At 41.5% G+C, this 13,497-nt stretch overlaps 1 protein-coding gene across 2 annotated transcripts in view; it reads left to right on the top strand.

The window, feature by feature from the left end:
- The window catches only part of CDKAL1 (CDKAL1 threonylcarbamoyladenosine tRNA methylthiotransferase), a 794,854-nt gene that overhangs the window by 317,519 nt on the left and 463,838 nt on the right, over positions 1-13,497 (top strand). The gene's annotated exons all lie outside the window — the stretch shown is intronic.

Below are 13,497 nucleotides of genomic sequence, written 5' to 3'. Positions count from 1 at the left end.
TGACTAAAACTGGAGGCAATGGAATATTTCCAAATTTACTTATTCTTCTTTATTTTTCTTTCTGTGGTTGATAGTCTATAACGAAAAGCGTGTTCTGGATCACCTACGGTATTTCCTGAAAATCTGTCATAGAATATTCTAATCTAGATTGTTTCAGGAGATGGAGCAGGTTCTGGGAAGCACACAATAATGTGGGTCACATTTCATTGCACCGCCACTGCGTCTTCATTACACAGTGGTTGTGCAAAAATATGCAAAAGTCCGGGATGCTTTTTGTGTAAAAAGACACCCACTGCCGATTTCCCCGATCAGCTGCCAATGCATCATCAGATCAACATTGCTACCATCGGACATCTGAATTACCCTCTGGTCATTCAGGTGGGGTATGGGTTATAGGGTTCACATACAATAGGTTGACAACTAAAAGTTGACAGTGTTCAGGTCGACAGGGTCAGAAGATAGACAAAAGCATTAGGTCAACATTGGGAAGGTCAACAGTCAAAAGGTTGACATGAGGTTTTTCACTGTTTTGTGCCAAATGTTGACGCAAGTCGACATGAACACCGTATCCGTGTACCGCTATCCCACACAAGGCTCGCTGTGCTCGCCATGCTTCATTACAATCAAAATCCTTTAATTGGCTAGGCTGCACAAATTGTGTGTCGAGCAGTGGTACATTTTATTTTATGGACCGCAGGCTTGAGACAGCGCTCCTACAGTGAAATTCCCCACCTCAGTGAGCCAGTTGCCGTCTGTATCTGCATTGGCTTCAATGTGGCTGATGGTGTCCTATTAGAATGCACATGCGCACACACATATATCTATATACAGTATATTTAGATACACATGGATTCCCCTGAGGGAGGAACAGCACTCACCAGACTTGAAGTGAAAGTGTCCAAAAGTGTCATAAGGTCCAAATTTATTTTGAAACAAACAGCCTGCCGAGGTTTCTGTTTGCTGGGAACCTTTTCTCAAGGTAGCAACAAGTATTCAACAAAATGCCATCCAAAAAGCAGTAATATCCAAGGTATGGAGAAGGGAACTGGGTCCCACACCCCTTTTTTGAGGTATGGGAAAGCTACCTAGACACATTGCCAGTGGAATGTTTCCGCACGATACTCTGTTATGAAACCAGAATACTCTTGCAAGACCCGCCAATAGCTCAACATTAGGATAGGACGGATGTCACGGACATGCAAGGTCCCAAAACCCCCCCCCCCCCCTTTTCTCTTTCTTTTCTCATTTCACTTTTTATTATATTCCCTCTATTGAATTCCAACACATGATCTATTCTTTATCAAAAAGTAGTGTAAACAGTAAAAGAAACTCTTGAAAGATCTTTAATTTACTGACGTGAACATGCAGATTATAGACTCACACAATATATTCATTTATTGAAAATTGAATACATAATACGAACAATTGACTGTATGTAAGTAGCATTTTTATTGTATAACTTGTCATTTTACTTCTCATATTTGAAATTGTACAGTGACTACATGAAGAAAATGTTATGTAACATCATTATTGTACAACTTATAATTCAATCATACAACTGTTACTACATGAGGAAAATAAGGAAAAATGTAATTTACTATTGTTCAATGCTACTCTTTATTGCAATTGCTTCATTTATTGCAATAAAAACATATTTGAAAAGAAGAAACACTGCAGTAAATGAACAGCTAATTGAATATGCCCCACAGTCTCAGTCCTGTCTCTGAGAGGTAAGACACCTTCTGGCCTACTCAGACTCAGGGGGGTATTCAATCTCCCGCAACCATCTCACGACGGGGGAGATGGCAGCGGGGCCCTATTCAATGCGGTCTTCCCTGACCGCATTGAACAGGGGATCTCGACAGAACTAGCCCGACTTCACATGCAGTCGGGCTCGTTCTGCCGAGAACGGCCAGGAAGTGACGAGTTCCTGGCTGCAGCTCGCGGCCACGCCCACTTTTCGTCCCGCTGCAAGCGGGACATTGAATCCTCGTCAAGCAGACTGAGAACAGCACATGGTCATGCCAGTCGGGCCTGCTCTACAGCCATAACCCAAGATTGAATACCCCCCTCAAGGTCCACTAGCAGTTAGGATTGGCTGGTACTTTATCTCACCCACTTTATCTCTATCTAAGGCTTTAATAAATAGTTCCCTTAGACCAGGGCTGGGCAATTGCGGCCCTCCTGATGTTGAGGAACTACACATCCCAGCATGCCTTGCGTCAGTTTCAGCATGGCCACATAGCAAAACTAATGCAAAGCATCCTGGGATGTGTAGTTCCTCAACATCAGGAGGGCCGCAATTGCCCAGCCCTGGTCTAAGGGAACTATTTATTAAAGCCTTAGATAGAGATAAAGTGGGTGAGATAAAGTACCAGCCAATCCTAACTGCTAGTGGACCTTGAGGGGGGTATTCAATCTTGGGTTATGGCTGTAGAGCAGGCCCGACTGGCATGACCATGTGCTGTTCTCAGTCTGCTTGACGAGGATTCAGATGAGGGCCGCAATTGCCCAGCCCTGCCTTAGACACTGGTCCTCACTTTCCTCGTGGCACACTGGGCTCTTCATTGGCCACTGCAGCCTGATTGGGCTTTTCAGCCACAACTGGGCTGGACACGCAAACAGCAGCCTCACTTGACTGTAACCATCACACCCAGGCTGTTTGCACTCTCCAGCAATTAGGGGAGTGATTCAGGTTGGTTTGCAAAAGCATACTCCTCCTTTAATGGGCAAAAATGTGCACTACAAGTGGGGCAGATGTATCATGTGCAGAGAGAGGTACATTTGGGTGGGGTTTGTTCAAACTGAGAGCTAGATTACAGTGTAAAAAAAAAAAAAAAACAGCCAGTATTTACTCTGCACAGAAACAAAATAACTCCCCCAAATGTAACTCTCTCTGCACATGTTACATCAGCCCCATCTGCAGTGCACATGGCTTTGTCCATTAAAGGAGTTTTCTTTTGTAAACCAATCTGAATTACCCCTATGTTTGCTCACACATAATCCATGGCTCACTAATGACCTTTATCGTCATAAGTGCACATAATATTTTTACTTATCTGAGTTACAGATGTAAATATAGTAGAAATACTGTTTCTGCTTAGTTAATTGAATATCTTCCTTTTGTTAGCAAATAGTATTTTTTGTTTTGCCGACTATCCCTAAAATAAATATTATTCTTCTTAAATAACTTTTTTTTTTTAATATGTCTCTTATGTGCACTGCTAATTAATGTATATACTGTATGTATTTTCTCTTGCTGAAGGATCTGGAGGATACTTTAGACCCTTGCTAACCAGAAGAGAAGTACAATAGGATGGATGTTAATGCAAAGTCTAAGCAATCTATTGTACTATTACATTAAATGGTTCAGATCAGATGTTTTCATTAGGGCTCAGCCATATTAATTTTGTCAAACAACTTCTCTAGTTCTGCGCACTCAGCCATAGTATATAGAGCCAGTTTAGATGTCATAAAAGCTTTACAAGGGGTACCCTGAGCTTCAGTAATTAAACCACTCTAACCTTATGAAAAGGAGAGAGACTTCATTTACGAGCAAAAGTGAGCTGTGGCGCTTGCAGTGTGACCATTCAGCGATGGCATTGGTCTGCTCTGTAATTGGTATGACAAATGGGGACATTAGTGCTGGAAGTTGTGTTTATAACCCAGGACGGCTTCCAGAGGACTGCAAAGCATGCAAAATCCAGTGAGGGAATAAAACAGAGAGATGCTGAGTTGGACAGCCAGCGACTATCTGCAAACAATACAAAACTCTGCGGGTTTAAATGTATACATCACATGCTTAGGCAAGAGATTTATTTTCATACGTGTAGTGGAGATTTTCATGTGTGTCGGGGAGATAAATTACACCTCCCTTGCATAGTTGCCAACATTTGAAAATAATTTTCAAGGTTACTTACACCGCCACACATTGTATAGCCTGGACAGACCTCGGTGCACTCACTAATCAATGCTTTTCTTTTTTTTTTAAGTTGATATTAAGTTACCAATGCATGAATATTTTCATGAGGATAACTACAGAGTATCAATACCGGGGCAAATGCAGGATGGGACTTCAACACAGAGTTGGTTTACTGACAAGGCAGTATAGCCGGGCACCTATAGTCCGATGGTGCTCGAGGGACTGCTGCCCGGCTGGCACTGTTATAACTCAGCTCTATATACAGCTTACCCTTCTATTAAATTAATAGTTCGCAGGTTCACTCAATGTTTCACTTGTCTTATGTGTCTGCTTCTCTTATTGGCTGCACATGGGGGAAGGTGTGAGTTGTTGCTCATTTACATTGATTACAAAGCTGTTATTACAGTATATGTATATACATACATATACAGTATGTACAGGTACATGCCCTCCTTTGCTTTTACTCTTTGTTTATTGTAATTAAAGAGTAGACTTCAGTTTAGTTGTGGTGAATGGGTAAACAAGCTTTTTATTTTGTTGTTGAAGTACAGATGGAGCCGCCCTCTGTCAGTCTGACGAGTGCTGACGAACAGGAATGTGCGTGCCCCATTCTGGTGGATGGTGAGCCGAGAGCAGCTCAATCTGTATATTAACCCATTGAGTGGTGGATATTCCTTTTATACCAGGGCAGGTTTGTCCTGCCCCATAAATACACACTACAGAAGGTGCATTGGTTCAGCCACTGCCTTCCGCAGCAGCCCCTGCCCCCCTGGGGCTGCTTGCGGAAGTTCAAGGCCGCTAGGGTGGGGATCGGGTGCTCTTGGGTGCACAGGCATGCATGTGTTCAGGCACCCGAACACACAAACGCCGGGGCCTCCAAAGCAGGGCAGCTGGGGCAGACCCAGGGAACCCTCGGGCAATCCGGTGTGCGATGGCCGAGGAGGTATTGCGACGGTGAGTAGGTATTCGATAAGGGGACACGGGGGAAGTGTGTGTGCGCCAGTTGTGCACAGCTGATGGCACCACTGGTGCACACCTACTTATCAGTGGCATGCCTGGAAATTGTTTGGGAAAGCACGCACCTGCAAAGCAGCTCAGCCCGAGAAATTTCCGGGCCTACCACTGAAGAGGTTCAGCTATTACCAGCCGATCAAAATGACCAAAAAACTCAACAGTCAGCACCGGTGGCTGTGTTATCTGAACAGTGCAACATTTCAATTGTACTCAGGTGCCGTGTAGTGGGTCTTGGCACACTAATCACTGAAATTTCCCCCCATAGAGGTGTGCAACAGCGTTAGCCTTTTATTATATAGGATATGAATGAGCCACTTATGTAAGTAGTTTACAATAAGTACACAGGTAAATCTATTTTCTCCTCTACGTGGATTGTGTGGACATTGGGCCTAATTCAGCATGGATCGCTAATCAGCAATTTTGCAGGTGACTGAGCGGAAATCTGCTGCCCAGATAGAAAGAAAAGACGCTATTTTCATAATGGTAAATACATACAAATAGCGATGTGTTCACAGAACCATTCTCAAAAATGCAGTAATCAAACAATTGTATTTCAATTTGTGCCAGTTTAAGGCTTCCACTAGAACGGTTATCGCTTACATCAGAGACCCACCGGAAAACCGCCAGGGCGCGCATGCGATATAACAAGCGCACCCAGAAAATCCCATGTTTCTGCCCCTAAACACTGGCTTCCTGTCAGTCAAACTGCGGCTAATCTGCGACATCTATGGGTATGGATATTGTTTTGCTATTTGGACCCACACACGCACAGTCATTTGATTATCGCTCATTTTGTATATTCTCTGATTAGCAATCCATGCTGAAGTAGGCCCATTGTCCCAAGCTTACAGTATGGTAATGTGGTCAGGTAAATCGGAATGCTGCTTTCTGCAAATGGGCAGCATTCCACACTTTCCACATGTTTCTGCTTATTAATGTACCACACAGGAGAATGCAGCGGTGCCAGGAGCAAGCAGCAAGGATTTTGTTGTTTCTGTTCTGTTATAAGGAAACACAAGATCAAGTAAGCGTTTTTTTTTTTTCTTCATTTTAATAGTGCATTGATTCCAAACTTTTCTGTGGGATCATTTTGGCTAAATTGGCTTTGGAAGATTATGTTTAATGGAATTTTAATAACTGCGTACAGATATGAAACCGATATTGCTACCTGGCGATCTGCTGCATTGACATTCTGCAAGATGTTCGCTGGGCACAAATGTGAATTAGTAAAGCCAGGAGTCTTATGTTGTATCAGCAAATCTGTCTTGCTGAAATGAAAACTAATGGAGAGCATTATTCTCATGTGCAACAAGCTATATACTGTGTCTTTATTTTGTAGACCTATTTTTTTATTTTCCCAACTTACATTTTAGGAATGAATTATCCATAGTTAATGTTAAGGATTACACCAAATTAGTCATAAGCATTATACACAGTCTTCTCTCTACACTCCTCCCCGCAGCACGTCCAGACCAGGTTAGAGACCGGAGAAGCTGCTTCCACTGTGCCGGGGGGGGCGGGGGGGGGGGGACACTCACCTGCCTCCTTGGACCTTGGGTGTGATGCAACCGCAGCCGCCGCTTCGTACGGTACTACAAAGTACCGCCCTCCAGAGGCCGGCACCCTAGGCAAATGCCTAGAGCCGCCTAGTGGTGGTGCCGGCACTGGATACATAGTAATCAAAAGGACCACATACAGTACAATGTATCTCTATGCTGGGCAGCAGCTGGTGAGATTGTTGGGTATCTCATGTGAACTTGCAGCCAGCGATGAAAAAGAAAAAAAAAGAATCAGGATTTTATTACAGAATGGCCTCCCGCGTGTAAATTTCAAGCCGTATACATGTGCAGTCTATCGATTATCGAATAACCCGTCATATTTGAAACTCCCAGTTACAGGCTGGATGGGTTTGTGAGCAAACTGTTTTGTATTGGCTGCAGCGCTCTCATTATATTGTGTTCACAGCGACACACTGCATTATATGATGGGCCCTGCAACACACTGCATTACATCCAGCACGGCCAGACATGCCAATCCCCTCTCAGCGGGACACTCCAAAAAAATCACCACCTTTCAGGACCAGCACGGGTGAGACTACAGTATATGCTAATTGCACATCATTATCATATATATATATATATATATATATATATATATATATATATATACAGCGACTGACTGTCCTTTGGTGAGTTATATAAACTTTTGAAAGACTCCCTGTCTGTGAGTACCGTGATCTAGCATCACAGTGGGTAAAAGCCGGCTCACACACCTCTTAAATATGGATATATAAACTGTGTGGAAACCTACATTCACTTCATATAAAGTCTTGTGGCTATCATCAGCATTTGAAATAATTCTGCTGCTCCATATACAAAGATCATATATTTATATTGTGATAGTTTTTTATATTTTATAGTTTAAATTCATTTTTTTTTATGTGTACATTGTTGTGATTTATTTGTGTATTAATTGCTATAGGTGGCTGCCTATCTTTGTTCATATTTATATTTATAAAATAAATTGCATAATATTCATTTATAATTAAAACCGTCTTCATTGTTCGAGCATGTTTATTCACTCATGGTGTAAGAAGGGATTTATTATTAATTATCACAGTCTTCCATTCCCTTTGGGAAACAGTACACTGCATTACATGACAGGAACTGTGACACTCTGGATTATATGGTGTGCACTGTGACACTTCATTATATAGTGGGCTCTGCAATGCTATGGATTTTATGGTGGGCACTGTAACACTGCATTACATGGGGGGACCTGTAACTGCATTACATGGGGGGGACCTGTAACTGCATTACATGGTGGGCACTGTAACACTGTGCATTACATGGTGGGCACTGTAACAATGTGCATTACGTGGTGGCCACTGTGACAATGTGCATTACGTGGTGGCCACTGTAACACTGTGCATTAAGTGCTGGCCACTGTGATACTGTGCATTACATGGTGGGCACTGTAACACTGTGCGTGGTGGCCACTGTGACATTGTGCATTATATGACAGGCACTGCAACATACGGTGGGCACTGCGACAGGGGTGGCTGGACTTTTGGAACCTGGGATCTTTTGTTTGTACACTTTCGGGGGATTTACTAGCATCTCCCCCTGTACAAAATATTCCCCTCACAGTGCAATGCACATTCCCCTTACACATTATGCATGGAATGAGCCAAAATTCACATAACGGTATGCCACACAGATTGAGGTGAAATTCACATTCTGCGACACGGAATTCTCAGAAATTCACATTAAGCCACATGGAAAGCACCAAAATTCACATTAAGCCACACAGAATACGCCGAAATTCACAATAAATAACATAGAATGCATTGAAATTGATGTGAAACACAGAATGAGCTGAAATTCACATTGTGTCACCAAATTATGCAAAATTATTTATGGAATGGAAGGAGGAAGGGGGTCTCTTCACAAGTGTAAGGTTGTCGCAGTTGCTGCCTGTGAGTTTTGTGCCCCATTGAAAATATTTATATGCTTTTAAGAGGGGCACAAAACTTAATAACAGGGAGCAACTGGGACTTACCTTACACTTGTGAAGATACCTACTTCCCCCTCCCACCGTGTAAAAGCATATAGAAAAAAAAAAAAAAAACTGGAGAAACTTATCCCCAACATGCAGCGCATGTCCCCACTATAAAATCTTACTGTACTCTAGCTGTCAGGATCCCCGCTGCTGCTGAACCTCCCTGCTGACACTGAGCACTCGCGAGTCCCACCGCTGCTGATCTCCCAACTGCCGCTGCTAATCTCCCCCCCTGCCACTGCTGATCTTCCTGCTGCAGGCTCCTCACTTACGATGCATAGGTGATGTCTTGACATCACCCACACACTACATCACTGGGAAACTTGAAGTCTGTGAGAACCTCTGAGGCTTCAGTTTACATGGGACTCTACTTGATCGTGATCTACCGGTGTTTTGGCCAGGCCCTCTATACATTATACAGGGTGCACTGTAAAACGTTGCATTATATGGTAGGCACTGCAATGCTCTGGATTATATGGTGGGCAATGTAACACTGTCCATTCATTACGTGGTGGGCACTGTGGCACTATATGATGAGAATCAAATCAAACTTCTTTAACCAATTAGTCTGAATGGCCATTGTCTGTTTTCCAGTGTTTGGGAGCAAATGTTTAGTTCTCATACTGTATGCTCCAGATTTTTGGTCCCACCAGATTAGATTTGACAGATAAATCTTTAGGTGTGTACACAGTTAAGTGTGAATAAAGGAAATGCAGAATGTGTAGCTAATTTAGCTAAGATTTTAAATAAAAATAAAATAAATATAAACTCATTTATGCATTTTTTGTTTTATATTTTTATATACAGCTATATGTAGTAGTAGTAGTACGTTTATTTATAAGGCGCCGCAAAGTGTCCGCAGCGCCGTACATAGCAAACAAAAAAAAAAAAAAATTTCCTCTATATACAATCCGTAGTAAATGAAGAAACAATGGCTCAGCTGTTGTGTCCGACAGATGTGTAATTGGTGGTGAAGCTTTCATTATATGAGTTCAACAATGAAGAAAGTTTTTGGAACACTTAAGAGTATCTTAAAGATAGTTTTATCAATAACCTGCCAGGTTGATTTTTAACGGATTTACATTTTTATTCCAGTAAGTTATTTTCAGCCACAGTAATGAGACACTAAAAGTCTTGTGTCAGCAAGAGAGCAGGTCACAGTGCTCTGGATTTATGATGTTTTGCTGCTTACAGATGGTTTTATTGCTATTTTTTTGGCCATGACAGGAATCATCCAGAATCTGTTCCAGGTCTAAAGTTTTAGAAAGTAGTTAATACACTGCAATTTTAAGTTTTTTCCCTAGATTTTATTGTTAGATGCTAACATAATTTCATACATGAAACATGGGAATGTATTCAATGTGGCCGGAGAGGGTTTTTTTATAGCGAAGATGGCTTGTTTTTGGCGAGGATCATTGAAAAATAGCTATCCTCACCATTTACCCCCTTGCCGGCCACTCGCCCTATTCTATGTTCCAGGGTAATCTTCGCTATCAGAAGACACTGAGGATTCCTCTGAATGGCAAAGTTTGCGGCTAATGCAGCGAGCCCTTTTGGCGGCCGCGTACGCTGTTTCCAACTCGCTTTTTTTTTTAAATAGCGAGATGGAAACGGCAAGTGCAGGGGGTCAGTTGAATACTGAGGGCGGGCTATGACTGTGAGCAATAGGCATTGAATATACCCCATGGACTGCAGATGAATATTACAAACTTTGACCCTCCCAACCCTCAACCTATCTGCAGATCTTCAATGTGCCCATCTATATTGAGTCTTAAGCCATTTCAACCATAATCGCTGGGGATATGGTCACAAAGCGACCATATACCAGTGTGTACAGGGCAACTGTCGACAGGATCGTGCTCCTGCAACAAGTCCTGGGGTGGACGCGGTGTCGCAGGAGCGCAGCTTCCTCTGGCAGGGAGTCCAGTTTTTTTATCAGCTACTATCTCTGGTCGCTGATGAAAACGGGACACTGAACAATGTATTGCTCAGTGATCATGTTGCTCTGTGAGAACAGAGCTTCGGATTTCCTAAGGTGCACCTCCTAACTGTAAGGCCCTACATGTACTCCGATGTGGGCATAGTTACATCAAATTAATATAAACGGTTATATCAAAGCAACCATCATGAAAAATTATTTCAATAAAATTCTAGTGAATTGTAATATGTATATCCATTTTGGCTGTAAAATCTAATGACCTTGAGTCTATGCAATGTACAGAATGCCCTTGCCGATTATTATAACACAAACCATAAAATTTATGCTTCTCATGTGAAACAGATGCTTCTAGATGGAAACTATTCCATTTTGGCATGAAACCTAATGCATGAAATAAGTCGATTCAGTTCTATGCATTTTGGCAATGCAGGCCCTATCTATCTTGGATAATTTTATAACCTTCCACTCTCAGGAGTGTGGCGCAAGTACAGCACATTCCCAATTTCTGTGTTGTTGTTTAGCTGCTTTTTTACTGTATCATATTTAGTATGTATATGTATCAAAGAGTACAATTGTGTTTTTGGTTCCTGTCCAGCCTCAACATACAGCTCTGCAAACATAAACACATCTCATATTGGCCTTATTCCCTCAATTTTCTGTGACCTTTTAAGGTTGTCCAGAACATGTTTATATTTAGAAATTATTATGCTTTTTGCAAATGTTCTTGGGGATCTTAAACATTTAAATGTCCTATTTTTGGAGTGATTTGTGATGTTCTTTTGTATTGTATATATTGTGCAAACCAATGGAGTCTAAAATGTGTTTTCTGAAAGCATAAACACATAAGTCTAAATTAAAGGAGACTTATATTTAGTAACTTATGTTACACACGTGCATCAATACACTGATATGATCCTTCCTAAACTTTGAAACAGGAATTGGCCTGTGCCACAGTGATAATGTTGCTGCCCTGCATGCAAATCTTTACGACACTCAGAACATGCAGCAGTGATCCATTCACATATTACCAGATTGCCCACCCAGATTATAACTACAGTTATTTAAATGCCAAACCCATGTAAGCGTTAACGTACTGGGTCAGCTTGTTGGAAATTGCTTCAGCACAGATGGAAAAATCGAAATAACTGAGGTACTTATTAAGTACAGCATGGTTTGGTGCAACACACTGATCACATCACTTTCTGCTTGCCATAAGCATGTGTGCTTCAAGAAAATGGCCACTGCTCTCCATAACTCATTTGGCTACCACATATATCCCAACTTTGAGAAGGCAGGAGGAGGCCACTCATTTTAAGGGTGTGGACTATGCTAGTGATGCTTCCTTGAGACCACGCCCCCAGTTTCATGGCCGTAAGGGCATGAATAGATGTACAGTACAGTGTCTATTCACAGGAGGTGAGGGGACTTCCTACTGCCAACCCCCCCCCCCCCCCGGCGCACTGGACACTGCTGGCCACGGAAAGAGGGACAGTTCAGAGGGTATGCTCCCGTGCTCAGCTTAACATTTTAAACTATTCTCTTTGCCAGGGGGATGGAAGTGTGGAAGTGAGAGCACAGATAGGATAGTTAATTTACCATTTTCCTTAACTTTGAGGAGGCAAAACATGGACATATTGTGCTATGACAGCAGATTGCTGCATTATCCTCTGCTTAAGACCTATTCCTTGTAAATTATTTATGGTTAGATTATTTTTTTTCTCGTTTTTTCTTTTAGTGTTATGACTTTTATAAAAACAAAAATATATATATATAATTTTTTTATCCATTTGAATTTTTCATTATGGCCTTTTCAACTCATTCACTCTTATACAAGATATTCCAGGTGTGTTGCCATCGCTACTGCTTTGAGCTCTTGAAATGGAGTATGAACAAGAAACCGCTCTCTGCACCTGACTACACAATTGTGTTCCTTATATTGAGACACATGCTATACAATGACACAAAGCACCTAAAATGTCTTTTGGAAAAATTGTTAATTTAATCAAGTGCACTTGATACAATTTCTATTATATGTTTTTCTCATAATGTTATGTAATGTCATAAATGTCTATTCATCTCCTTCACAGTATTGCCGATTGTGGTATTTCACATAAAGTTATCATGGTCAAGTATACGTACTTTTAATGGAAATAAACACTTTACATTTGCAAGTTATTGACTGGGATATAAGCTTTCTATTCATGTATTGCATTTATTATGTTGAAAGCTTGTATCTTCTTTAACTCTGCTTTTAAGGTCATTTATTGATGTGTATTTTGTTTATTTACTGCACTTACCTTTAAGCATAGTCAGGTCCAGATTAATAATGGGGAATGATAGAGCTCCAGGCCTCCATATTAAAACAGACCTGTCAACATAAGGGGGGTATTCAGTTGGGTGCAAACATTGATTCCCCCCCCCCCCCCCCCCCCCCCAAAAAAAAAAAAAAACCTGTTCTGATGGTGCAATGTTTGAGTGATGTTCATTATAAGGCTATGCGTTTATGGCCTTTTTTTCCCCCAGGAGATAAAAGTTCTGTCTTCACACGATAACACATGTGCTCTGAATTAAGTACCCGGATTCCATGTATTATCGTGGCTTTGAAGGCTTCATATTGGGAATTATGCTTATTGTGCCGCAGGCACCTGAAGCATAATCCCTGATAAGTGTTGAGGCTAATTTAATACCCATTGGACCATCAGTTAGCTATTTGAACCTCCCCAAGTATTAACATTGTATTTCTAGATTTCCAGTTAATTATACTTTATTTGTATATAATGTATATTAAGGGGGACAGTGAGGCTAATTATATAAGGGGTGTACACCCACAAGCACTGGTCATGACGCCTCCCCCTCTCATTATATCTTTATCTTTTTAAACCCAGGCCCATGACGCCTTTTATCCATCCCTGAGCATATTTTAATATTATTGTATTTCTACACACAATGCCAAACCTTGCTCCAGTTCTACTGTATATAAGCAAGTATACTAATTTATTTACTAAATTTGCTTCACTGTACTATGGCAGATTTAAAACACAATAAATTGCAGTCCCAATCC

Source organism: Crinia signifera, chromosome 5 (genome assembly GCF_055691185.1).
Source record: "Crinia signifera chromosome 5, ASM5569118v1, whole genome shotgun sequence".
In the NCBI taxonomy this organism is placed as follows: Eukaryota; Metazoa; Chordata; class Amphibia; order Anura; family Myobatrachidae; genus Crinia; species Crinia signifera.
Note: the sequence above shows the minus strand (reverse complement) of the source record. Positions and strands in the feature narration are given on the sequence as shown.